Below are 27702 nucleotides of genomic sequence, written 5' to 3' on the forward strand. Positions count from 1 at the left end.
GGGCCCAGGGCAGTTCTGTAGGAGGAAGAGAATCCATGGATCTTCCCCACCCTTCAGTGAGATCACAGGACCTTGGAATCTGTTTCTGCCTGTACTGATAAGAAACCACATCTGAAGCAGCAGCAGTGAGTGAACCTTGGGGAAAAAAAAAGAGGGTAGTCCTGTGTTCTTTTAAGAACTACCAACAATGGTTCTTACAGCTCACTCAAGAATGTGAGGTCATGTTTTAGTAGCGTCTGTTCTACCCACTCATGTCCTCTATATCATAGGAAGTGCTACTAGAAGGGAAGCAAAGTGGACAGCCTACAGATACCCTGCAAAAGAATAGCTGTGATAACACATAAGATCAGTAGTCAATGGGAATGAAAGCATCTTAGATTACCGACGTGACTTCTGTCCTACAATCAAAGACAGTAAAGGGAGCGCCACATAGAACCAACTAAGGGGAGCATAAGAGGAGCTGAAGCAAGAAAAGCAAAGAAGCAAACAAGGATAGGTGTAAAGATGCAGAGAGGAGGGAGAAAAAGAAAACAAGAAAGGAGCCAGCATGCCTATTGAGAGAGAACGCAAGTAATTTCATTTCATTTATTTATTTATTTATTTATTTATTTATTTATTTATTTATTTATTTATAAACAGAAGCAGGGGAAACAGCTTGATAAACAAAGTGATTTCTTTGTCTCATGTATGAAGCAGGGTAAGTGGGGACAGATGCCAAAGGCAGGCACATTTCCCAAGGGAGGAAGAAATAGAGAAAATTGGTTTCCTGCCAGAACAGGTGGTGTGTTGATGTGTGCACATCTGACAGGCAGTTTTCAGGAGCCTTCCAAGGGTCTGACCAGGCCAGGCCAAGGTTGTCATTGAGACTTCAGGGGAAAGCAACACTGCCGCACGTCAGTATCGGATGTCTTCAGACACCTGAGACATGGAGGGGGCAGAGAGGGAAAGTAATTAGCATCCTGCTCTTGAAGGGCCCAGCGTTGAAGCTGAGCTGAACTCGGTCATAGCTCATGACTTGATATTCATAACCAGACAGTAAAGGAAAGGAGCCAATCCAGGTGCAGGCAGATATCAGCTCACTGGACTCCCTGTGACCTTATCAAGCCCTGCCAATGCTTTATTGCACTCTTGTCTTTTGTTTCTTGAGTGGGTGCCCTGGCAGCTGTAGGCATGGTTAATAACTGGGAGGGTAGGTCTGAGTCTGAGACTGGAAAAGAATATGGGGGTGTGGAAAGGTAAAATATAATGTTGTCGCAGACGTTACAGCCTCATTTTGTTGGAAATCCCGACTTCTCCTTTCGAGATTGTGAAATGGCACTCCGTACTCGGTTTGAAAAACATAAATAATACTCTACGCTAGAACTGGGATGAAATTGTCAAGCTTCATTTGTGATGACTGAGTTATAGTTCAAAAGTGATAGAGATACGTGATTCCAAACATGGGCCTGAGCTGAGGAATAAGATTTGATAAGATATGTGTGCATGTGTGTGTGTGCATGAGCATGTGTCTACATGTGTACACACTGCTTTCATTGATATGTGTGCTCTATGGAGAGCCCTGATGTCAATGTCCGTTGTCTTCCTCTCTCTCCATTATATTTTTGAGACAGAATCTCTGTCAGAATCGGGGGCTTGCTGAGTTAGCCAGACTGACAGTCCAGCATGCTGTAGGGTCTCTGGTCTGTCTGCCCATTGCTGCAGCTGCACAGCACTGTGCCCCCCCCCCCTTTTTTTTACAGAGGTGCTGGGGAATGAACTCAAGTGCTTAGACATGTGCAGCAAACCTCCCACTGACTGAACCATCTCCTCTATTTCTGCTTGGGTTTTAATTCCCTTTCTACTTTGCTCTTGTGATAAGAGAGGCCAAACTTCATGATATTGGGTACTGATCCTCCTGGCGATTTGATTTCCTCAGCTGTAAAACCAGGGACCTGTGTACGGCACAGACACTGTTACATGTTTGCCATTCCAATTCTCTCTCTCTCATGGGACCAGCCGAAGGCCTCATTTCCCACTCTCCCTTTGCATCTATGTAAAGTTCTACCCAGTGAAGTGAGTCCAAATGCTTATGCCATTGCTGGGTTGGTTCCTAATACTTCCCACACGATGCTTTCCTCTCAATGTCTGCCAATCATAGTAGGGGCTATGATACTAACAAGAAATAAGTTGTTTATTTATGTGTCGGCGTTGAGACTCACAGGACATTTGTTATAGAAGTTAGGTAACTTCCAAAGTTACGTGAAACCAGCAATCGCTTGGTTGAAAACCAACTGGGGGTTACTGTAAAGACACAAGTAATTATAGTATACGAAGAGTATTGGGATGGTATGTGGTATGCAATAAGTTCTCATTTATTATTTTATGTCTCACACGGGCAAAGTAGATGGTTGGCAGCATTCATGAACTCTGCTCAGTCTTATTAACTGGAAGCAATACCATTTCCCTCCTCTTAGCATATCTGAGAATGGACCAGGTCACTTAACCCTCATAGTTACTATAGGACTCTATGATATGCTTACGTTTAGGCAAAACATTGTGTTCAAATGGTAAGAAACCCACAGGGACCTTTAACAGTCAGATATTTGAGCTGCCCATATATGTCTTTGCATAGGAACCCAAGATTTAGAATATTATAAATGTCATTGCCCAAATAACTCTCATGCTGAGAGCGTTGAGAAGGCTTATAAATGCCATCTACAAAGAGTATAACATAATGCCTCGGCTTTATAGACGAGTATGCTGTGTTTACATTATTTCTACCCTTCAGATTTCCCCCTCCAATTCTACCTCCCTTCATCTTAGATTTATAACCTCTTCTTCTGTAACTGTTTTTGTTATGTATGTACTATCTATTGTTTTATACATATGCGTATATAACATACCTAGTCCATTTAGTGTTGTTCATGTGTTGGTGTATTTAGCGTTGACCACTTGGGAATTATGGGGTAGGAGGGGTCTCATGGGATGTTGTTTTGTACCATAAGGCAGCTATGGCCTTCCTATTACATAATTTATTTCCTAACAATTCATCTAGCTTCTATCCACTGTAGCCAATTTCTTATTCTTATGCTTGCTTGACATAATAAGGCTAATTGGCCCCAGTACTCCTTAAAACATCTTTTACCTATTTGTAAACTTCATACCAGTGCATTATTGAATATTGTGCACACTGAGATCTCAGAAATGATGACGCAGTAGGAGGTCATTTTTTGAAAGGTACATTAGTCTCAACTCTGAAATTTCTTTTCTTCAATAGGTTCAGGCCAATAGATAAAGACCTTAATGTTCCTTTAATGTGGAGATGAGAAAAGCTGGCCATGTTCAGGTTTGGCAAATGATATCTGGCTATTTGTCAAGCACGCTATGTGGCTGCCAACTGCTCCTCAGATGTGTTCTGCCAAATGTTTTCCCCTTCACCTTTAAGTATGTTAGCATTTCAAAGTGTGTCTGAATTTCTAATTTATTCATATTCAGTGATTCAAAATTGAGGCATTTGTTGATCAACACTTTCAGGTTCTAAATTCTGTTTCTTTGACCAAGGGAACCTGGAAAGGTTGTCACAACCATCCCTAAAGCAGAAACTGACCTAACTGGTTGTCTGAGGCAGGGAAGCAATGCAGGTCCTTCCCTTAGGATTTAAACTATTTCCCCTCCACGTACTCCATTGCCTCCTTGGGGGCGAGGGAAAAGGCATTTCCCAGTCTGAATTAAATTCAACCAAAAATAGAAGAAGTCCTTGATTTTCTAGATGGAAGATACTTGGGGGCCAGCAACCTGACTGAAAGGGTAGGGTAAAAGAGCCCTGTCTTGGGGCCCAGTTTAAGTGTCACCTTACATTAGACTGAGGAATGAAAAGGGGTTGGGCAGATATAACCTTTGGTGATGGGGACCCAGAGGTCACTCCTTACACTCTGTCCTGCTGCCACCACTGTACTTTAGAAGTAATGTTTTAGTGGGCTGAACTTTCCAGAAGCAACCAGGAACTGCTAAGATACTAGTTTAACACGAGTGACAATTCAAGGCAAATATTTGCTGAAAGGGTGTGGATGCTGAGTCTGCCAGACTCTGCAGGCTGGGTAAATACCCAGGTTATTTTGATGTAATTCCTATCTCCCACCACACCCTCACCCCCACGACTTTTTATGATGTTTACATTATTTATGAAGACGCCAGAACATCTTGTGAGCATAGACAGAGGATACCTACTTGGCAGATATGCCTAAGAAGGCTTATCTCCTAGACAAATGGGTTGAAAATTCCAATAGATTTATTTAGAACATCTAGCATGGGATAGAATGATTTTACTTCAAGAATTATAAGGTAGACTTGGGCTGCCATAAAAATCAATAACTTTTAAGTTCTTTATACGTTAAAAAAGAATTAGCTTTACTTTTTTTTTTAAAATAGATTCATTTCTCATACAATTATCCTGATCATCCTTTCCCCCTTCCTCCCAGTTCCTTTTATCTCCCCTCCCCTCTGGATCCATTCCCTTTCCATCTCTCACTGGAAAAGAACAGGCTTCTAAGAGATAACTGAACATGACAACATAAAATATAAAAAGATGAAATGAATACTATCATATCAAAGTAGATACAGCAAGCCAACAGTAGGAAAAGAGACCCAAGAGCAGGGACAAGAATCAGAGACCCACTCACACTATCAGAGTCAGGAGTCCCATAAAAACACTAAGCTAATAGCTATAGTATATATGCAGAGGACCTGGTACAGACCAATGCAAATAGGTAAAAGATGTTTTAAAGAGTACTGTGGCCAATTATCCTTATCATGTCAAGCAAGCATAAGAATAAGAAATTGGCTGTAGTGGGTAGAAGATAGATGAATTGTTAGGAAATAAATTATGTAATAGGAAGGCCATAGTTGCCTGACAAGTGTAAGCCCTGTGCTTGCTGCTTCAGTCTCTACATCTCTTCTCATCTGCTGCTGAAGGAAGACTCTCTGATGATGATAGATAAGACACTGAATCAATTTATTGTTTCTGTTGTTTTGTTATTTTGTTTTTGTTTTGTTTTACCCTGGGTCTTCCTAGGCTATCTAGTCTCTAGTTTTTGTTTACCCAGGCTGTGACCGGTGTGGGTTGAGTACGTGTCCTTGTGGTAAGATGCAGTGTTCTTTGGATATTTACCCAAAGGTGGTAGAGCTGGGTCTTGAGGTAGATTGACTCCCAACTTTCTGAGAAACTGCCATATTGATTTCTGAAGTGGCCATACAAATTTGCACTCCTACCAGCAATAAAGGCGTGTTCCCTTTGCTGCATATCCACACCAGCATCTGCTGTCACTTGGGTTTTTTATCTTAGTCATTCTGACAGGTGTAAGTGGAATCTCAGAGTCATTTTTATTTGCATTTCCCTGTTGATTAAGGATGCTTCTTTAAGTATTTCTCAGCCATTTGAGTATCCTCTGTTGAGAATTATCTGTTTAGATCTGTCCTCTGTTTTTTAAATTGGATTGTTTGTCTGCTTGTTTGCTATCTAGGTTCTTGAGTTCTTTATATATTTTGGATATTAGTCCTCTATTAGATGTAGAGTTGGTGAAAATCATCTCCTATTCTGTAGGCTGCTGCTTTGTCTAAATGATAGTGTTCTTTGCCTTACGGAAGTTTTCCAGTTTCATGAGATCACACTTACTGCTGATCTTAGTGCCTGAGCTATTCGTGCTCTGTTTAGGAAATTATCTCCTGTGCTAATGCATTCAAAGCTAGACTCAACTTTTTTCTTCTACTGGGTTCAGTGTATCTGGCTTTATGTTAAGATCTTGGATCCTTGAGCTTTTTACAGAGTGATAAATATGGATCTGTTTGCAGTCTTCTACATGCAGACATCCAGTTTGACCGGCACCATTTGTTGAAGATGATGCCTTTTTTCCATTGTTTATTATAAAAACCATGTGTCCATAGGTGTGTAACTTTATGTCTGGGTCTTTTGTTAGATTCCATTGATCAACATCTGTGTTTTTATGTCAAAAATATGTGGTTGTATTAATATAGCTCTCTAGTACAGCTTGAATTCAGAAATGGTGATATCTCCAGAAGTTCTTTTTATTAATCAGGATTGTTCTAGCTATCCTGGGATTTTTTTTTTTTCGTTTTTCCGTATGAAACTGAGAATTGTCCTCCTAAGATCTGTGAAGGATTGTGTTGAAATTTTGATGAGGGCTACATTGAATGTCTAGACTGCCTTCAGTAGGATGGCCATTTTTACTTTATTAACCATACAAGATTCCTTCTATTTCTATGAGCATCGGAGATCTTTCTATCCTCTGATATCTTCTTCAAAGATATGAAGGTTTATTTATTAATTATTATTATCATGCAAGTCTTTTACTTGTCTGGCTATAGTTACCCCACAGTATTTTATATTGTTAGAGGCTATTGTGAAAGTTGTTGCTTCCCTAATTTCTTTCTTAGTTTATCATTTGTATAAAGGAGGGCTACTGATTTTTGGTTTTTTGAGTTAATCTTGTATTCAGCCACTTTGCTGAAAGTGTTTATCAGCTATGGGAGGTCTCTGTTGGAATTTTTAAGCTAACTTATGTATACTATCATATTATTTGCAAATACCATTTTGACTTCTTCCTTTCTAATCTGTATACCTTGGTCTCCTTCAGTTGTCTTTTTGCTCTAGCTAGAACTTCAAGTACTATATTGAATAGATATGGAGAGAGTGAAAAACCTTGTCTTGTTTCTGATTTTAGTGGAATTGCTTTGAGTTTCTCTGCATTTAATTTGATGTTGACTATAGGCTTGCTGTAAAATGCCTTTATTATGTTCAGGGTTTTCCCTTGTATCCCTAATCTCCCCAGGAATTTTATCTTGCAAGAATGTTAGATTTTGTCAAAAGCCTTTTCTACATATAATGAGATGATCATGTAGCTTTTTTTTCTTTTATTTTGTTTATATGGTGGGTTGTACTTATCAATTTTCATATTTTAAACCATCACTGCATCTCTGGGATGAAGACTACTAGATCATCAATAGTTTATCTTCCATATGTATTCTTGGATTTGGTTTGCAAGTATTTTATTGAGTAATTTTACATCTTTGTTCATAAGGAAAATTGATCTGCAATTCTCTTTCTTTGTTGAGTCTTTATGTGGTTTGGGTATCAGAGTGAAATGAATTGGGTAATGTTCCTTCTTTTTCTATTGTGTGGAATACTTTGAGGAATATTGCTATTAATTCTTCTTTGAAAGTCTGGTAGAATTCTGTGTTAAAACTGTCTAGCTTTGAGGTTAAGAAAACTACTTTTAGACTAATATTTAAAAGACATGCCTCCCTCTCCCCCAACAAGGCAACTATGGAGAACAAAGTTTAAGTTTATGAAAGAGAAAAATGTTTAAAGTATAAATAATTAGTGGACTATGATTTCCTAGGACCAGTATCATTACTTTTTTAAAAAATAAAATCAAGTGTTACTGATGACTCTAGAATGACCCTGTGACTTCTGACACCTGACGTTCACAGCCCTTCCCATTGAGAATCATGGGACCTATACTTTTTTCCCCTAACCTAATATAACACAGTAAAACATCATATTCACTACTGGGATACATTGTGTTAAAGGCTTTGTATTGCTAGCCATTCACATGGCAAGTGATGAGGAAAGCCTCTAGAAACTAAGGGTGGCCTGCAACTGAGATTCAACAAGTAGCAAGGGAAAGAGATGACACTGCCAACACATCAAGTAACCTCAGAAACAGACACATCCCTAGTGAAGCGTCCAGGTGAGACAATAGCCTAGGAGAACCTATGAGACCTTGAGCAGAGGGTCCTGGTAAATGGAGTCAAGAATCCTGACTCATGGTATCTTGAAAATGGAAATACAAATGGCCAATAAGTAGTTGAATAAAAACCAACAAGAAACACATCAACAGGGGTATGCTCTATTTCTCTTACAATATAGTCAGAAACGAAAACCAACAGCAAATGATGACCTGTCATTTTGGCATTCCATCAAGAGATGTGTTAGAAAGCCAGAACCCCAAATACTAAGTTCTCTAATGCAAGAATTCACAATTGGAACTCCCTGCAGGGCTCTCTCCAAATGTTTGCTATTGGCCAGAGCAGTCCACAGAGCATGTACTTGCCTCATCAATTGAATGGAGCTTGAATCAGGTTACATGGAGTTTCCAAAGTTCCATGCTCTCAATGAAACCCTTTCGTCATACTGGGATGTCTCATGCCTTTAGCATCAGGTACAGCCTTTGCTGCTTCCTTCCTCACTCGACTCCTTCACTGCCTTGGACCCCACTGACCTTCTCGCTGTTCTTCTAGTACATAGGCCAGTCATGTTTGGTTTTCTTCTTCTTTCAGGATATACCATTTATTAGAATACAAAGTGCTGAGTATTATATGTTATCTAATGTATATTTATCAATACTTTAAGTTGACAGTGATGCCCACTATTTACCCCTGCTCTGCCTTCCTCCCTGCTATAGTCTGACCCCCACCTCAATTAGTTCCTGTTCTCCTTTGATTGCACATGTTTTTTGTTTTCTTCACACATATTTCTGTATATGTATGTATGCAAATCTAGAGTCTACATAAGAGACAGAGCATGATACTTGTATAAATTTGGCTTATTTTTATAGAATAGAATGCTCTTCAGTTCCATTAATTTTTTTCAAATGACATAATCTCATTTTTACAGCTGAACAAAAGTCCAGTGTGTCCATATTTTTTTTTATCATTTCCTTATCTTAGAAATATAAAGATATCATTTCCATATTTTGTCTATCATGAATAGTTCTACAATAAACATGGAGGTGCAAAAATCTCAGACCAATTGAATGATCACACCTAGGGTTAGTTCAGGGAACATTCTCTTGAATTCCCAAGTCTGAGCCACCTGTTTCAGTGTCAAAGGTCCCCCTGCCTCAGGTGGGACTTCCCCAAAGTCCCTAAAAGCAACCTTCTTCAAGCCACTTTCTTCTATATGATTTTCTTCTCTTTCCCCTGGACTTTATTTATAGCATGGCTCTATGTTTCTCTCACTGGACCCAACTCGACATGAGAGTATAGACCTACTGTCTGCCACCTGAAGCAAACCAGGGTGTGACTTATTTTCCTCCTTTGCTCGTATTTCCTTTTTTTGCATACTTCCCTCCCAGGTTCCAAATCCCAGAGCAGTCTGACTGCTAACTCAGCCCACATTTCTCCTGCATCTGCACATACAGCACTATGCAGGATATTCGGAAGAAGGGAGGAGCTTCGGAGGACATGTTTCTGCCCTCAAGGACTCTACAAATTACCTGGGTAAGAAGATGGAGGCTGCTCAGACTGATCGCAACTTTTCTCTGATGCTTACATTATGCTGAAATCTGGGACAAGCTGATAAGAAATCTCCTCCAAGTGCAAGAGAAAGGGAAAGAGACCTTCCCACAGGAGCTCTACTTTGAAACCTACTTGTTAAGTGAACTACTGCACGGTGACATAAAGCACTTTGGAAGAATTTAAGGAGAGAATACAAGGAAGTTCTAGCCTCAACCTCTGCTCAACTGAGCTCTCTGCTGGGGGAGTTGGGCATGGGCTTGTTTTCAAAGCTCCTTAGCATGTTCAGTGTGCAACCAGGGCTAAGATCCTTTCCCAGACACTGGGGGAACTGGATTGGAAAGAAATGCCTCCATAGCACCAAGGAGAAGCAGAGACATGCAATGCTTAAGGCTGCCAAGGAGAGCAGCCTGGTTTTAGATCTAGACTCCTTAATCCAGTGGTTCTCAACCTTCCTAATGCTCTGCCTCTTTTAATATAGTTCCTCATGTTTTGGTGACCCTCAGACATAAAATTAGTTTTGTTGCTATTTCATAACTATAATTTTGCTACTGTTATGAATTGTAATGTAAATATCTGATATGCAGGATATCTGACATATGACCCCAGTTTGGAGGTTGTTTGACCCCCCCCCCAAAGGGGTGGAAACCCACAGGTTAAAAACCATTGCTTCAAGTGGACATTGGATAAATTTGGATACGTGATTTTACCTTCTTGAGTGTCTATTTATACATCTGTTGAGATAATTAATATTCTGAACTCCTGAAGTCAAGGCAGAATTACATGAAATTTAAACACATAAAAAGTACCTGGTACAAACTGTTTTTAATACATGTTAACAGATCAGATTATTTCTTTATCATTATCTGTTTACCACGCCCCCCCCCAGTTCCTAATTAACCCACTGAAATGTCCAATGTGCCTTTCCAAAGTCCTTGTATCTGTTCATATCACAGGTTACCAATAACTCCAACCTGCCTCAGCTCACTGATGAGTTCAAGCACAGTTAAGCAGAATCCCAGAGGAACGAGGCTGGGACTGAGACAAATGTTCCTAGGAATAAATGATTATGTTAGAAATGGAATCTATGAATAATGGGGGCAGAATACTCACCCAACGAGACCCTTAGATGTCTAGGACCAGAATAAACCTGTCTATAGCACATTGCAGGGCATTTAAATGAATCTAAATGAAACTTTTCTGCATCGTCTGGGTTTACAGTACAATTCTCTTTATCATTTGTATGGGACCCAGCTCTAAAATAAAAATCATAATTTCAACCACTCTGTCTACCTCCCACTGATTTCTTCCTCCAGAGGTCCCTTATATCAGTCCTGCTTAGTAGTTAGAACAAGCCATCTGCAGGTCTCATGACATGTTGCCCGTGATGATGTACACTGGCACTCAGGAGGTAAATGCAGAAAGATCACCAGTTCAAGGCCATGTTATTAAAACAAGGAAACTAACCAAGAATGTAACCCCCAGCTTGGCAGGGGCCACCAGTGAGGCCATTCCAGTTCTCAGAAATGAAGTTTACCTTTGTGGACAATGGGGATGTATAACTCTGAGGTTGTCAACCTGTCGGGATTTTGAATCAACCAGGAAGCAAATCTCTGAGCATCTTTCTTAAGGAGATTTAGTGAGGTGGAAAGATCTACCTTAAAGTGGCCAGCGGCAATCCCTGGGCTGGGATCCTGGGCTGAATAAAAAGGAGAATCTATCTAAGCACACTTCTTTGTTCTCTGCTTCCTGACTAGGGTGCTGTATGCTCCTGCCACCAGGACACCCGGCCAGGATGGGCCCTGTCGTGGATTTGGGAGCCAAAGTAAACCCTTCCTGAAGTTGCTTTGTCCCCATGGTGAGAAATGTGACAAATACCAACAAATATAAACAACTCACCCAAGAACATTGTTCCAATATTTGCTTGTTACGGTGTTGAGATGCTTGCCTTGGAATTTGATATATATACACAGAGAATAAAGATCTGAAAGAATGTCCTCCAATCTCTGATGGGGGTCATTTTGGAGTAAAATTAGGAGGTGACTTTCGATTTCTACCTTATTCCCTTTAGTGCCATTTGGTATGTGTAGCTTGTAATGAGTTTTATTACTTTATACTATGAAAAGATAAATTTTGGAAACATGCATATTTTATAACAAGGCTCTAAGAAATGGGTTTAGAAAGTGCCAAAGATTTTCAGCTTGAGACAGGAAGACTTGTCAGTGAATACTAATTTTGGATTTGGAGTGGGCTGGAAGGTCCCGACTCTGAAGGAGAGGACAGAAGGGCCCTCGGCTCTAGTTCCCACTGGATGGCTTTTGGTCCCCTTTCAAAAGCTGTTGGGCGAGGCATCAGCAGGGCTCCAGTGCAGCTGTTCCTGCAGCACGGAATCCAGGCCTCCACAGGCCGCGTGAAAGGCTCCCCTCTGTAAAGGCCCAAGTCTCCATTCCACAGACCGGAGTCTGTGCTTTTCACGGTTCCAAAGATCTGCCATTCAATGTTTTGCCCTTCTGTTATTCAACTCGGAAACATTCCCCTCTGTGGATTTTCATAAACTCCCACCGCCCAACACCAGGTGCAAACTGAAAAAAAAAAATCCCACTGGCCCGTTCAACAGGGAGGCCTACTGTTCTTTCAACAGAGCCCCTCTTTCAGGCCAGGAGTTCTGATCCCAGCCCCTGGGCACACAAGTCAGGGGCTTCGCTTTCATCCACAAGAACTGCTCTGAAAATCTACGGCAGCTGTCCCCCACCCAGACTCTGCCTAGGGGCTCAAAAAGAGCAGTCTATGCAAACCTGGGCGTTTGCCAGAGAGGGAGACCAGAGGGATTCTGTACAGATAGTAACGTTTAAATGTACTACAGTCCCGGCTCAGTTGGGCCAGTTTCTACCCACCGGAAGTTTCTGTGTAGTCGCTATTATCATTTGGTAAATACCTAAAAGTGCGTTGCTACCCTCATTTTGAAGCAGGGAGACTCTGGAGTGGTGGCTTTGTGCATTCAGAAAACTCCAAACAATGTATGGATTCAGTGGTTCTCATGTTCCTAAGGCTGCAACTATTTAACACAGTTCTTCATATTGTCCTGACTCCCAACCATTAAATAATTTCTGTTGCTACTTTATAACTGTATAATTCTGCAACTGTTATAAATAATAATATAGATATCTTGGGGAATAGAGGTGTGGCAAGGGGATCGTGACCCACAAGTTGAGAACCACTGCATAGATCATGATGTAAGCTCTGGGCTAGAAGCTCTGGTTGATTCAAACAGGAATTCAATTCTGGTTTCAGGTCAATGCTCCAAAGAGCTTGGGGCTTGAGCAATCAACCAATTGAATTCCATTTTACAAGCATTTATTGGGCATCTACTTTGTAATTTTACTTGCCATAGACAATGCAAACACTCATCATTGATTAAATTGGACAATCAGGGTTGGCTTTCTATATTTGCCTCCAGTTTCTATTTAAATGCTTCATCCTCTGCTAATGAGGGTAAGGACATCAAGCTACTATAGACTTCATGTTAGTGCTTTCTTGGTCCAAATTGATTTGTCCGTGTGAACTCAGTTAATGATCATGGCATCCAAACTTTATACCCGAGCCATCTTGAGAGGGGAGCTTGGGAATAGTCCCTGCTATTGTTACCAGCCTTGGTCTAACTAACAGTTCAATGAGGAAGTTCAAGAGTATCACGTAGGAAAGACACCAAATGTCTGATTATAAATGTCACATAAAGTTCCTTATCTACTTGCAAACTTGGTGTATCCATCAGGGTCTTACAGAATACAGGCAATTTGGTTTAATCTGGTAATTTGGAAAATAAATTACAGGCTATTCCTAAATTGAAATATTCCTAAATTGAAAGTCCAGCATTTCAATAAATTAAAAAGAAGAAAGGCTGAGTAATACTTCATGACTAGCTGTATGAGAACTGCTACTACATTAGCGGAACTGAGTGTGTGTGTGTGTGTGTGGGGGGGTGTAGTTACAGGTACAGGGTTGTCTCAAAGGAAAGAACTATGGGTTTTGGTAATTAGATCCAGATACCCCACCCCACCCCAAAGCAAGCAGACAAGGGGAAGCTAAGAAATATCTCAACTTCCTGTTTGCTGATTTCTTGCTAGTGTCTCCCATTAGCTAAATATATGTGGGAGCTGGAAGACAGAAAAGCCAGGAGTGGTGAAGCACACAGAACAAAGATGACTCCATCCTGATGGTTGTGGACACAAAGACCTAGAATATAAAGGTTTTATGAGTGCAGTTAGGACACAAAGAAAGGCATAGCAGATGAATTCTTGCTAGGATACCAAGTGCAAACACAATTAGGGGGTTGAGGCTTGAGCTGATCTCTGAATAGATAGAAGTCTGATCTAGGTGGAAAGAGTAGGTACTGTGGACCAAAGAGGTTCAGGAGGAAAAAGATGTGTTATGGTTAAGACAGGAGCCCAGAAGGGCTATGCGCACAGCTGTGGGCTTTTTCATATGCCAAGTTGTGACACTATAACTTTTCATGTACTTAAGTAGGGATTTGGTATCAGCAAACTTAAATAATAGCAAGTTTATTAGCTAGATGGGTTTAATGATGCTCGCACCAAACCTTTTTATAGAAACAGGCAAGACAAATAGATACAGATACCGTCGTCAAAATAAGGCATCTCTTCTGGTTGTGATGGTCTCAAGAGTGCGGGTTTTGTAACCACTGAGGAGTATAGGTACAGCCATCTTTCTTCATAAACCAAACGGCAATCATGTTAATCACCTTTCCCACAAGATCATCCTCTTAGTTCATCTGTGGTGTCTTAAGAAATTTACAATGGAATAACAAAAAACCTAGGATAGCAAAAACTCTTCTCAAGGATAAAAGAACCTCTGGTGGAATCACCATGCCGGACCTAAAGCTCTACTACAGAGCAATTGTGATAAAAACTGCATGGTACTGGTATAGTGACAGACAAATAGACCAATGGAATAGAATTGAAGACCCAGAAATGAACCCACACACCTACGGTCACTTGATCTTCGACAAGGGAGCTAAAAACATCCAGTGGAAGAAAGACAGCATTTTCAACAAATGGTGCTGGCACAACTGGTTGTTAACATGTAGAAGAATGCGAATCAATCCATTCCTATCTCCTTGTACTAAGGTCAAGTCTAAGTGGATCAAGGAACTTCACATAAAACCAGAGACACTGAAACTTATAGAGGAGAAAGTGGGGAAAAGCCTTGAAGATATGGGCACAGGGGAAAAATTCCTGAATAGAACAGTAATGGCTTGTGCTGTAAGATCGAGAATTGACAAGTGGGACCTCATGAAACTACAAAGCTTCTGCAAGGCTAAAGACACCATCAATAAGACAAAAAAACCACCAACAGATTGGGAAAGGATCTTCACCTATCCTAAATCAGATAAGGGACTAATATCCAATATATATAAAGAACTCAAGAAGGTGGACTCCAGAAAGTCAAATAACCCCATTAAAAAATGGGGCTCAGAACTGAACAAAGAATTCTCGCCTGAGGAATACCGAATGGCAGAGAAACACCTGAAAAAATGTTCAACATCCTTAATCATCAGGGAAATGCAAATCAAAACAACCCTGAGATTCCACCTCACACCAGTCAGAATGGCTAAGATCAAAAATTCAGGTGACAGCAGTTGCTGGCGAGGATGTGGATAAAGAGGAACACTCCTCCATTGTTGGTGGGATTGCAAGCTTGTACAACCACTCTGGAAATCAGTCTGGCGGTTCCTCAGAAAATTGGACATAGTACTACCGGAGGATCCAGCAATACCTCTCCTGGGCATATATCCAGAAGATGTCCCAACCGGTAAAAAGGACACATGCTCCACTATGTTCATAGCAGCCCTATTTATAATAGCCAGAAGCTGGAAAGAACCCAGATGTCCCTCAACAGAGGAATGGATACAGAAATTATGGTACATTTACACAATGGAGTACTACTCAGCTATTAAAAAGAATGAATTTATGAAATTCCTAGCCAAATGGATGGACCTGGAGGGCATAATCTTGAGTGAAGTAACACAATCACAAAAGAACTCACACAATATGTATTCACTGATAAGTGGATATTAGCCCAAAACTTAGGATACCCAAGATATGAGATACAATTTGCTAAACGCATGAAACTCAAGAAGAATGAAGACCAAAGTGTGGACACTGTGCACCTTCTCAGAATTGGGAACAAAACACCCAGGGAAGGAGTTACAGAGACAAAGTTCGTAGCGGTGATGAAAGGATGGACCATTTAGAGACTGCCGTATCCAGGGATCCATCCCATAATCAACTTCTAAACGCTGACACCATTGCATACACTAGCAAGATTTTGCTGAAAGGACCCAAATATAGCTGTCTCTTGTGAGACGATGCTGGGGCCTAGCAAACACAGGAGTGGATGTTCACAGTCAGCTATTGGATGTATCACAGGGCTCCCAATGGAGAAGCTAGAGTAAGTACCCAAGGAGCTAAAGGGATCTGCAACCCTATTGTTGGAACAACATGATGTACTAACTAGAACCCCGGAGCTCTTGTCTCTAGCTGCATATGTATCGAAAGATGGCCTAGTCAGCCATCAATGGAAAGAGAGGCCCATTGGACTTGCAAACTTTATATGCCCCAATATAGGGGAATGCCAGGGCCAAAAGAATGGGAATGGGTGGGTAGGGAAGTGGGGGGCGCTATGGGGGACTTTTGGGATAGTATTGGAAATGTAATTGAGGAAAATATGTAATAAAAATATAAAAAAAAAAGAAAAAAAAAAGAAATTTACAATGAAGCCTTTATTTATCTTGTAGTTCTGAAAGCTGAGAAGTTTGAGATCAGCCTCTAGCAGGAGTCTCTGTTGCATTACAGCAAGGATGGTGGGAGCCACACAGTGACAGCTTGGGTGGCAATAAGGAGCTGGCATGCCACGGGCCCAAGGGTGGTAAACAACAACAACAAACAACAACAACTGACATGTTTTACAACCTGTTCTCATGAAATCAGTCTGCCAAGATTGGAGCTAATCATCCCTCCTCATGGCCCCATTTCCCAGCATTGCTATCTTGAGGAACTAAAGTTTAATGTAAGTGTTTATGGGAATAAACCACATCCAAACCATTTCAGTAGGTCTGCCATAGAATCTGTGGATATGCTTCTCATGAAATCCCCCGTGGCATGCTCTCTCTCTCTCTCTCTCTCTCTCTCTCTCTCTCTCTCTCTCTCTCTCTCTCTCTCTCACACACACACACACACACACACACACACACACTGCACTCCTGAACCACTCTAAGTCTCAACAACATCACTTCACATTCAAGTACAAACACACAGTAACTCTCTCTAGGTTTGTTGTTAATTTTGATTATGCACCGCAGCTCCCTGTGTGTATTGTGTTTGATCTGCTCCGTGCTCCTCACTCCCCACCTTCAGTGCTAAGAGTCCTGTGAGCATAGACAAGGATTTAGCTAAGAGTCCTGTGAGCATAGACAAGCACTTTCTCAGGAGCATGTGGCCATTCTCTACCCAGGAGAGTTCCTCTGCGTTTCACTGGAATCTTTTTAAGTGTCTGTGTGCTTTCTGTGCCCAAGGCAAGTATTTATTTAATCAGACAAAAAGTAGGTTTGAGCACCTCTAAGGTGAAAAGACTACCTATATCATTAATAAAATATATTAATTTGAAGAGTAAAACCTTATAAAATTTGTTCTAATGCATTAATGGCTGCACTATCCTTTTCAAATGATGGTTTCAACCTTCAAAGCCTGGTGAAAGATATTGTAGGTGGCCTCAAGCAGAGGTATTTTCGGTTAGTGAACTCCTTTAATGTGTGTTACATTATACTGACTGCAACATGCAAGGTTAACAGAAGTCTGAGTTATGGAGCACAAACTTCTACTCTTCCTTAAGAACCTTGTACAAGAGTAGAGACTAAGTCGTAGCAACTCTAAATTCACTGCCCCTATAGCTAATGTCCTTCTCTGTCCTGTTCTTGAGAATAACCTGGAGATCTTGTTAAGCCTTCAAGTCCATCAAAAATCCACTGAGTCACAATCTCTGGTCCAGTGATTCTGCAGTATTCAATACTTGGCATTCCCTTGAGCTCATATACAAGACTAAGAACTACTGCTGCAGCTCTTTGGACCACATTTGGTTGAATCATGATATTTCATATATGTACATGCCTTTTTGATTTTTGAAATAGGACCTTACTATGTAGCCCAGGCTGACCTCCAAGCTATTATCATCCAGCCTTAACCTCTGACTTCTGAGATAACCCACACCTGGTTCTCCTGCTATTTTCAGTAGATTTGGAAGTTCTTTGAACAGGAATCATATGCAGATATGCAGGTTTTCCAAGTAAAGCCTGCCTAGAGGAGCATAGTAGATTCTTGTGCACCATGTTACCCATTTCTCACAGTCCTAAGAGTTTCTGTATATCATCACATTCAAATTCACATACCCAGGATCTAACCACAACATATCCCAAGTAACTATCACATCACTAATTACCATAGTAACTAGCATAACTAACTTTCACTGAAGTCCATTGGTCAAGCAGACACAGAGTACATCCCGAGGGACTAAGAGCTCATCTCTCACTGAAGAGCACATTGAAGAACTTGTAGCCACTTTTAATCTTTCACCCAGCACCTGACAAAGCCTGTGAAAAGCAGACTGGGGACAAGTTTTATTTTTAACTGACTTTATGATTCAATGAACCAAAGGATCCAGTCATGTTTTGTGGCTCAGCAAGTAAAGAATTCAAAAGACATAGGAAGAGATATCAAATGTAGAAAGAAAAAGCCTAGTGTCTGTGGTCATATACATGCTCAGTGTCCGGACAACTTGGTCACAGAGCTTCTGAGCTTCCTATAAAAGCCACCGTGGTTGTTTAGTGTCCTTCCCCAGAAGGCAAGTGACTAGAACTCTGTTAGTCTCAGGACAAGTTAAAGACTGAAGCTGCAAGCATATTAGAAAGTCCTATGCTAAGTAGGTTCCCTATGACCCAGTAGCTGGCCCTACTCCTATTGGTATATGGGCAGCACTAGATGGACTCAGTGGGCTAAAATTAAATAATGAAAAAAAAAGATGAACTTTAGGTTAGCAGATGTGGTGAGGGGGTCTTGGAAGAAGTTGGAGGGTGAAGGAGGGAGGGTGGATATGATCGTGATACACTGTATGCACCCAGGAAATAAAACATAAATTTTGGTAAAAGGGAAGATGTCTTGGGAAACAGCTTCAGAAAGTTTAGCCCCACAAATCTTTCATTCTAGGGATTCTTATAGTTTTCTTTATTAGAATTTGCAATTCTGGGTGTCTTGTGAGTGGAAATCTCAGTTTTTCTCTTCTCTCTCTCCCCTGTCTCTGTCTGTCTCCATGTCACATATTTTGCTCCTCCTCCCTTTGCCTGTGTCTTTTTGTCTAGGTCTTTATGCCCTCTCTCTCTCTCTCTCTCTCTCTCTCTCTCTCTCTCTCTCTCTCTCTCTCTCTCTCTCACACACACACACACACACACACACACACACACAGAGCTATCTTATCTCAAACATGTCTTCACTTAAGCATGTGTTTAAGTAAATCATCTGGTCTTCTCAGCACCCACTTGATTCTATGTCCGGACAAAGTACATAGCACGGCAAATAGACACACAATGAACCAAGCTGGTTAACTCCTAGGTAGTCAGACATGAAGACTTGTTTAACACATAAACCAAATAAGCAGTCCCTGTAAGGCTGAGTTAAAATGGTATTTCAGCTAAAAAAAAAAAAAAAGCCCTTTTGTGGAGCTTGAGAATTCTTGGCTAATGGGATAGGAGTCATAAAGTGCTTTATGAGTCATGCGAAAGTCAAAGGTCACCTTTCAACTTTTCAAACTGGCCCTGGCTACTTACTATTATGGTAGCTTTCCTTCCCTCTCCTCTCCCCCTCCCTCCCCACCAGCCACATCATCTATGTCTACTTTACAGTAGATCTGTAATGAATTTGGATTCAGTTCAAGGAATACACAGGAGGCCTTCAGCTCCCAGAGCAGTCAGCTCTGTAGGAGGGACAGAGAAAAGAAAATACCCGGGGGCGGTTCTGTATTTCCAAAAGATTAAAAATAATTAAACAATAAGATATTCAACTTGGATTGTTGAAGACAGTGATTAATGGTTCTTCTCCGTCTCAGGATGCCCTCCTCTGAGCTAATCTGACCCAATGCCATTTCAAAGGAGATGTTGGTTAACACTTTGTTTCATTTCATGTATTCAAGTAAATCAGGGTTGTTATGGCCTTGACATTCTTACCAACCAGCTACCTCCCTCTCTCCCCTCTAGGAATAATTGAGAGTGAAAGGAAGGAGATGTTTTCAAAGGCATTGGTGCTTAGCTGTGTAATTACCCATCTAGCCAAGTCAACAAAGCAACGGGGTGGGGAGGGCAGTGTATGCTGTTGTTAGAAGATGGAGGTCAGAGCATGCGTGTCTCTTTGGAGGACAGGAAACTACAACCACTGCCCACTGGTACCCCGTGAATGCTGGCTGAATGGAGAAATTCTGAAGATGATTCTTTTTACTTGTAAAGGTAAGAAAATGACTTCTTTTCATGGCAACACAGGCTAAAGTTAAACCTGTGGTGTTGCTATTCCTACTCCCAGAAGAGACTGCAGACTTCACATTTTCTTTCAACAGCATTTTGAACACCTACCGTGTGCCAGGTTCGAAGTTCATCCTTGCAGGGCATTAAAATGGAGTTGACTCTAGTAGCAGCTATAGTAGCATATTAGAAATACACTTCGCCAGCACCCAGTAGACAGTCATCTTGTCCTCACAGTGCATCAAGACACTCAGGAAATATGAGTTGAGTAGATCATAAAACAACAGCCACACTCATACCCTTCAGCTTTAATGTAGCAGTGCCCTGGCAATGTGTGTTGAAGACACGGTGAGTAACCTTGGTCGTTCAATTTAAATTGTAGACATATAACAAAAGTGTGGCTTTTAGAACCCTTGTGTCTGTCCTGTCCTTGTGGTCAATGAAAGAACTTTTTGCAGTGGAAATTCACCAAATTAATTTACATGAGGAGGATTTCCTAAGACCTATGGAAATTGCTGTGGTCATTCAGAAGTGTGCAAACTCATTTTCCCAAGTCCATAGATTCAATTTTGAAATAAACCTTGGCCTCTGAACTATGATAAGCTTAACATTAATTTAGAAACTTTTCCTATATAGTCTTTGTGATTTCTCCATAGGAATTTATCAGCTCCCAGTCTGGATTTTAGAGCATGAAGAAACTATAGAGTAAATCTATATGTCTTACTCCATTGACCCATCAGTGGACCTATTTTTTAAAAAGGGCCTATTCTTAATCAAATCACTTTGGTAAGATTTCCTTTATTCTCCCAAACTTGAAGTTTGTCAAATTGGCAACAGTGATTTCTCATTTGAACTGGTGAAAATGAACAAAGTATATCCCAAGAGACAGACAGACAGACAGACAGACAGAACCTTTTTAGTTGCTATCAATGATAAAGAATGTAGTTTCTGTGTAAATTGGATCTGGGCCTCTAAGCATCCTCTCCTGGGCTGTATTTCCCTAATTCCCTAATGCACTGACCAAAGTCTCTATCCTTACAGGAAGGAGATGACCCTACAGGTCAAGGAGTAATCTCTGAAACAACAGAAAGAATCTTCTCCATCGATGATGGAAAAGACCCTAGTGGGAATATTCCCTTAGTAGCCACAGAGGCACTGGGCTTGGTATATCTCAAGAGTAATCTCTGTCATTAATAAAACAAATTGCATCTCTATAAGCATGAACCAAACTGCTATAAAAAATGCTCTTTATATGCATCCCAAGTATCATAGGTTCCCACCACTGCATATCCAAGGTTTGGAACACTGCTGGTAGATCAACGCAGGAAAATTGGTATCTTTTCTAACAAATAAGCTGAAACTACAATGGCTGAACCTAACCAATGTTGCTTTCCCATTTACTCTTTGAGGGTCGGGAACTCTTGCATAGTTCTTCTACCATGTGATGATTTGGAGATTTGGGATCCTTATAGCTTATGCCCTTATCATTTACAGCACAAGGCTTCCTTATCCATGTAGAATGAAGAGGAAGAGTCAAGAAATATTCCTAGAGAAGTTGGTGGCAGGCTAGATGTAGCCATGGGCAAAACAAGATGCCAAACAAGTTTCAGTGATCCTCCTGTCTCCTCAACCCCCGGAAACAGATCATCCTGTGAAGTGCTTCTTGTGGTAGGCCACAGTGAAAGAGATAAGGGGTCACTTGGTGATTAGGAGAAAGCATTTAGGAGTCACACTGCCTCAGTAGTTCATATCACAACTCTGCTATTGGTAGATACATGGAGTTGGGTAAAATAATTGCTTGGCAAGTTAAATTTATCTGTGATATGAAGATGAGAATGCCTATTTAACAAAATGTTTATGTAAGAAAAATTATTTGAAGTATCTCTGGAGACTGAAAGAAGAGAGTAAGAACATTTAGAAGGACCAAAAGGTTTTGATGGGAGTATGTGTATATACTATATAGATCATATATACATATGTATAGTAATGTTCATGGCCAGGGAGGTGGAGCTTAGGAAAGCATCCCAAACATGGATCCAGAATCCCCAGAATTTTAAGGAATAAAGGCCTGTGAGATGCCAAGTGAACTATTACAGATATAAGTGTCTCATGACCTCAAGGAGGAAGAAAACTGAGCAACAGAGAGACTCCAACAAGGAAGGGAGTCCATTAGGGAGCTAGAGTCCCTTCTCTGCTCTGCTTGTCTCCATTTCATCATACTGACTTGGCTCATCCTTTTTCTTCTCTGCAACTAACAGTCTTTACTTGTTCATTGTAGAAAATGACTGTTACAGATGTTCTCATCTCTCTCTCTCTCTTTTTTTTTTTTTTTTTTTACAAAGGAAACCATCCAAACCAAAGTCGTTTACTTTTAAATTTCTAGGAAAGAGCCTGATTGACCATTTTGGTGAAGCGGTCCATTTGGCAAGTTAAGCAGGCTTGTGTTGAACGATTCTGACCTCTATAATCCTTGGGATGAGGAAGGTGATGGTTCTAAGCAGTAAAGGGCTTCATAAACCCCATTCTTCAAGAGCTTGATCTCATATTGTCTCCGGTCATTGTTTTGTTTTGCTTTGTTCACACAGGGTCTCATTGCATACCCCCTAATTGGTCTCAAACATACTATGTAGACCAGGGTGGTCTTGGAGTTGTGATCTTCTTGACTCTCTCACTTGTGTAAGTATAGATTTGAACCTCCATTGCCAGCCATGACAATTTTTGTATTATCATTTTCATTACCATGTACCTTAGTTGTTTAAATGCTCACAACATTCTCCCTAATTAATAAGGCTTTAAAGTAAGTTCTAAAACTAAGGGCTGGGGGTTGTGTTTTCTTTCCAGTCCACAAGGTTAGTAAAGTGGCATATACTAGATGGAAAATATTTATTAAATGATCAAATGCTAAATCCCAGGGGACTGGCTTTTGCCCACTCTATCTTCAAAGGTCTGTTGTGATGCTTGTGAATTCCCAACTTTTGCAAAGAGGACAGATGAGTCCTAAAGAGGTGATGCAGAAGGGATCTGAGGCTTCACAACTGGTTTGGTTTTAGCCCCTCTTCTACACCCCAGGTTGAGCTTTCAGAAATCAGCTTGTTATCAACTGCCAGTCCCTTACTTCTCAGACTTCAATGCTGGGTCTCACTGAGTACTTAGATTCCCACTTGTCCTTTCGCCATTCATTCTCGACACTGGACCTTGGTGGAAACAGTAGAGAATTTTTTATCTAATGCCACCACTATGCATTTGCAAAGGTTTACATTTAATGCCTCATGTGCTTGTCCCTTCAACTTTAATTCTTAAGTATTCACTCCCCCTTGCAGCTAATGGGTCATCCACCAATTTATCCTTACTTTGGGCAGTATATTCATGCGTCTTCTGGGCAGCGAATCCTGAGTACATGAGGACTAGATCCAGGGTCTCCCAACCAGAGATGAAGCAGACAGGCCATCAAGCTTTTACAAAAGAAACTAATGGAGCCACTATTTCCATCTATGGAAATCTGTGGTTGTTTAGGTAATGTCTGGCAAATGAGCAAACTTATTTTTAAAATCTCCCCTTTTCTTTTCTCTTTTCTTTTCTCCTCTCCCTTCTTACTTCCCTTTTCCCCAACCCTCTTCCTCTCTCTCCCTTCCCCCTTCTTGTCTTTTCCCTTGCCTACTTGATTCTTACTGACCAGCAGTGAATTCTCAAAGGTTGTAGTGATGACACGGAGCTCCCCGTAGATGCAGTGTATGAGCAATGAAACAGAGCAGCAATCTTGAGTGTTTACAAAGCAGGGGCATGCAATGAATTCTACTGCCTCTCTTATTGCAGCAAGTACCCAGACATCTTCAGCACCCACAAAGGGAAAATTTGCTTTGCCTATGGAAAAAAGAGTAGCTGGCCTTTTCCTTAAGATATTTCATGGGTATTTCTACAAAAGCATGAGGAAGAAAGAACAGTCAACATTGACAATCCCATCTGCCCCCAAAGAACTGGCAGATGTCTTGGGAACCTCAGGATGATCAAGATGATACCCTCAGAATCATGTTTAAGATACGGATACACATCAATCTTTGTCCTCCAAATCTATACAAATGTGTCTTCATCTATCCCCCTTTCCCAACAGGACATTGAGACATCCAGCCTCTGAAAGCAAATAGAAAGAGACCCCTGGCATGAAAGACAAGAAAGAGTCCAGCAAGGGAGGGACAGCAGCTTTGCAATTGTCATTCTTGCTCTTCTGGTACCTAGAACCAGATGCTTTTGTTTCGGGGAAACCAAAACATCGCAGAGGACTGAAGAATTAGAAGGCCTTGTGAGAAAAAAAAAAAAAAAAAAAACAACTCCCTTCCATCATGTATTCATAGTTAAGAGTCACAAAGCCCATGCGACTGGACCTGTTGGTAGACTGTTCTCTCCTGAGTCCTCCTTTCTAATGAAAGCATCACTGAGTATGTGTAAAGCATTCTGGGTTTCATATGACTTCATTTTGGGTGATTCAGAACTTTATTCTGCTTTTTCCGACTTGGGAAACTTTCAGCGATGGCGTGATGGTTAACCCTGTGATTGCTCACATACCTGTGCCCCTCACAGATGAGTGCATTCTTTTTAGCTGTTTCTTCAAAGAACTATGGGTTCATTGTGCCATCACGTGTCGGGTCTCTGTCAGTTACATGGGAGCAAACTGTTCTACCATAGAATGTTCAGTCTTTGCCAGTTCTGTGAGAACAAATTGCAACTGTCTCAGGGTCTCTCATGCTTTCTGTTTCTAGGGTCATATAAAACAGTTCTGAGGTTGATCATTATCAGATTACAACAGGGACCTAACATCTAGGTTTAGGGTCCAAACCACAAAGAATAGAGTTTAACAATAGTCAAGTGTATCATAAGAATTTTGGGCAAATTTATCTGCAGACATTTAGGTTATAGTCCTATTATAAATAATCTGAAAGTGGTTTTAAAATAAATGTTTATTAAATTTTCAACGATTGAATTTATTAAGTTTAAGGCCAGAATGCATTATATAGGTCCCCCCTGACCCAATAATCCAGTTTAAATAAAGGCTGCTATAGGAGGCAAGGTACATTTATTTCTTGGATATAGCATACCAATGGACAGAAAAACTGGTTTTTAGTGTTTAAAGAATTTGTATTTAAATGCTATTTATAACATTTCTTTTACACTTGCAACCCAAGTTGCTAAACTTTGAAAATTAATGTTTAAATGATGCTCAAAATTCTTGTGTCTGAATCATAAAAGCGAAAGGCATGCTCTTTCGCCCCGCAGTGTTATAGCTTTGACATTAAGAGCTTATGGATTCAAAGTGCATCCCCCCGTACAAGCAGTGTTCTAAGGTGGGCTCTTAGGGAATCCATGACTGGATCATGAGGTGCCTGCATCTATGACTTCATTCATGGATGGATTCAATATTTAAGTGAGTTACTAAGAGGTAGTGGATCTATGGGGCTTGGATAGGTATACTAATGATGCCTAGAAGGCCTGCCTCTACTAGGGACTATACCACTCAGCTCTGTTCTTCTCCCCTTCTGGTTGACTGATGCTAGACAGACTCTCAAAGGATAACTCTATCTGCTATGAGACCTCAGGCCCCCTCGTTATATGCCTCTGTCTCCCCATCAGTCCATGAAGATCATGAAACCTCACAGAGTTGTAAGGTTTGGTGAAGTACACCCAAAGTCCCACAAGCTGTGTGTGGTGTACAACATGAACCCAGCCATCATTAGAAGTTGTTATAACAGTCGATGTCCATCTGGGGAAGAGCCTCGTCCCTTTGAGGGAGTATAGATGAAAATTGTGTATTCCCTCATTTCGACATAAAACAGCTCCTTATGTGAATAGCAGAGTATCTGTTGGGCCTAAATCTCACCCACTTCGGTTCCTTTGCACTTAGAATACATCTTTGTGTATAGGGTTGGATAAGGACAGTGTCCCATTCAAAATACATTCTTCCATAGTCAAGGCAGCTTGGACATCCAATAGTTCACTGTGAGAGCCTATGTCTATTCCTCCTCTGAAACAGCTCTTATATCTGTCCCCTTTGCTTCCTCACTTCTTACATAGAGGTGTGATAACCTCTCTCTTACCTCCTAGCTAAAGGCGCTATCCCAAGACAGTAAAGATAGGAAATAACCAACAACACTGAAAAATGGGATCTGAAAATCATATTCTAGAAATTTCCATTGATGTTATTACTTTTTTAAAACAAAATACAATATTTTGATATTTCAAGCAATAAGGAAAGTAGATCTTTGTGTTTATCCAAAGGCAGGAAGGTTGGGTTAAGGGAGGCCTGGAGGCTCTGCCTTTGCAAGGCACACTGGCATTCCCCTTAAATGGCCTTTCCAGGCTCATTCACTTGTAATTTCTCTTACTCAAGCTACACAAATCACATGGTCTTGCCTCCCAAAGGCTTGTATCCCACATCCAGTGTTAGTCATTCCTATCTCTGGAATGTCCGGTCTCTATCTCCCTTTCCACCCATTTCCCCTCTTTTAATAAAAACCTTTTCTCAAAGGTATCCTGCAAGAAAAGCTCTATAGTCAGGAGTCTGGGTCATGATTGCTGGTTCTACAGCATTGGACAATGATTTTCAGGGTTTTTTTTTTTCACACACAGCCCAAAGAGCTCACACATTATTATTCCTCTTCTTTAGTGATTTAGAAAAGGTCTATGTTTTGGTGAAAGGTCCCCCCAAGTAGTCCTGACTGCACCCCAAAATTTTACAACTCTTCTTCCTCTACAGATTTTAATGGCCATTTTATTGTTGTTGTTTGCCTCTTCAGGCAGGGTCTTTCTACATTGGCCAGACTGGTCTTGAACTTGCGGTCATCCTGCCTCAGGCTCCGAGTATGTGGGATTATTTGTATCCTCTGCAACATCAAGTTCAATGGATTTGAAACACAGAGTGTGTCTTGTAGACATTACATGATAATAGTTATGATTACTTATAGGAGGGGTCTCAGAAGATGTAGTCCCTAAAGAGTGTCTTACAATAGGAGTGCAGGCTTAGGAGAACATACAAGGGGCTCTTGGCTCAGGGACAATGAAGTAGTCACTGGAGGCCCTTTCCCCTTTCCCCTTCCTCCAGGATATATATATATATATATATATATATATATATATATATATATATATATAGAGAGAGAGAGAGAGAGAGAGAGAGAGGGGCAGTTGAGTACTGGAGGGCACAGGATTTGTGTGTGTGTGTGGGAGGGGTACAGCTACCCAGAAGTTGTCCATAACCTGACAGATACTCCTCACCCATGCTCCACTTGAGTCCACTTAAACTCATTGTTCACCAAGTTAGACTTGGGGTAGAATCATTTCTTTGGGCTGCCATTGGTGTGTACTCTGAGTTAGGCAGACATTTTTCACATCTCCCCAGGAAAAGCTAGTGGTGTAACACATGTGAATTCACATACCTTGTGCACTTTTCAAGCCCTAAACCTTAGCCAAACTTTCAACTGGGTCAACTTTGTGTTGACCCTCTCCCTTTTTGGTTTCTCCTGAGGAGTCATTCACTGGTAACTAAGTCCTTCTCGCAACCAAGAACTGTGCAACCCCCCCCCCCCCATGATAATCAGAATGGTCCCTGGAAATGGATGCTGTGGTCTGCAAGGTGGGGTTGGGGAGAGTTATCACCTTTCCAAGAAGTATCTCTTACCAGGAATCCATGAAGTGTGTAACACTAGATAGGACTATGTACCTACTGGTGCTCTGTTGGGTAAGAGAGTGCAATGTGACATATAGCCCCTGCCATCTAGTTCTTTCTTAGACTATAGGACAGGTTTCCATGGACTTATAGGAAGAGAGTTCCCTTCTCTATACTCTCA

At 41.0% G+C, this 27702-nt stretch overlaps 1 long non-coding RNA gene across 1 annotated transcript in view; it reads right to left on the reverse strand.

Annotated features, from left to right (window-relative positions):
* Nucleotides 1-650: 650 nt before the first annotated feature.
* LOC110308674 (uncharacterized) overlaps nt 651-27702 on the reverse strand; it is a 41652-nt gene continuing 14600 nt past the window's right edge. Inside the window, exon 3 of the long non-coding RNA XR_002379594.1 lies at nt 651-918. This is a non-coding gene — a long non-coding RNA (uncharacterized LOC110308674). The remainder of the gene's footprint in view (nt 919-27702) is intronic.

The sequence above is a fragment of the Mus caroli genome, unplaced genomic scaffold, assembly GCF_978045245.1.
Source record: "Mus caroli unplaced genomic scaffold, Mus_caroli_1 scaffold_15, whole genome shotgun sequence".
NCBI classification, from domain to species: domain Eukaryota; kingdom Metazoa; phylum Chordata; class Mammalia; order Rodentia; family Muridae; genus Mus; species Mus caroli.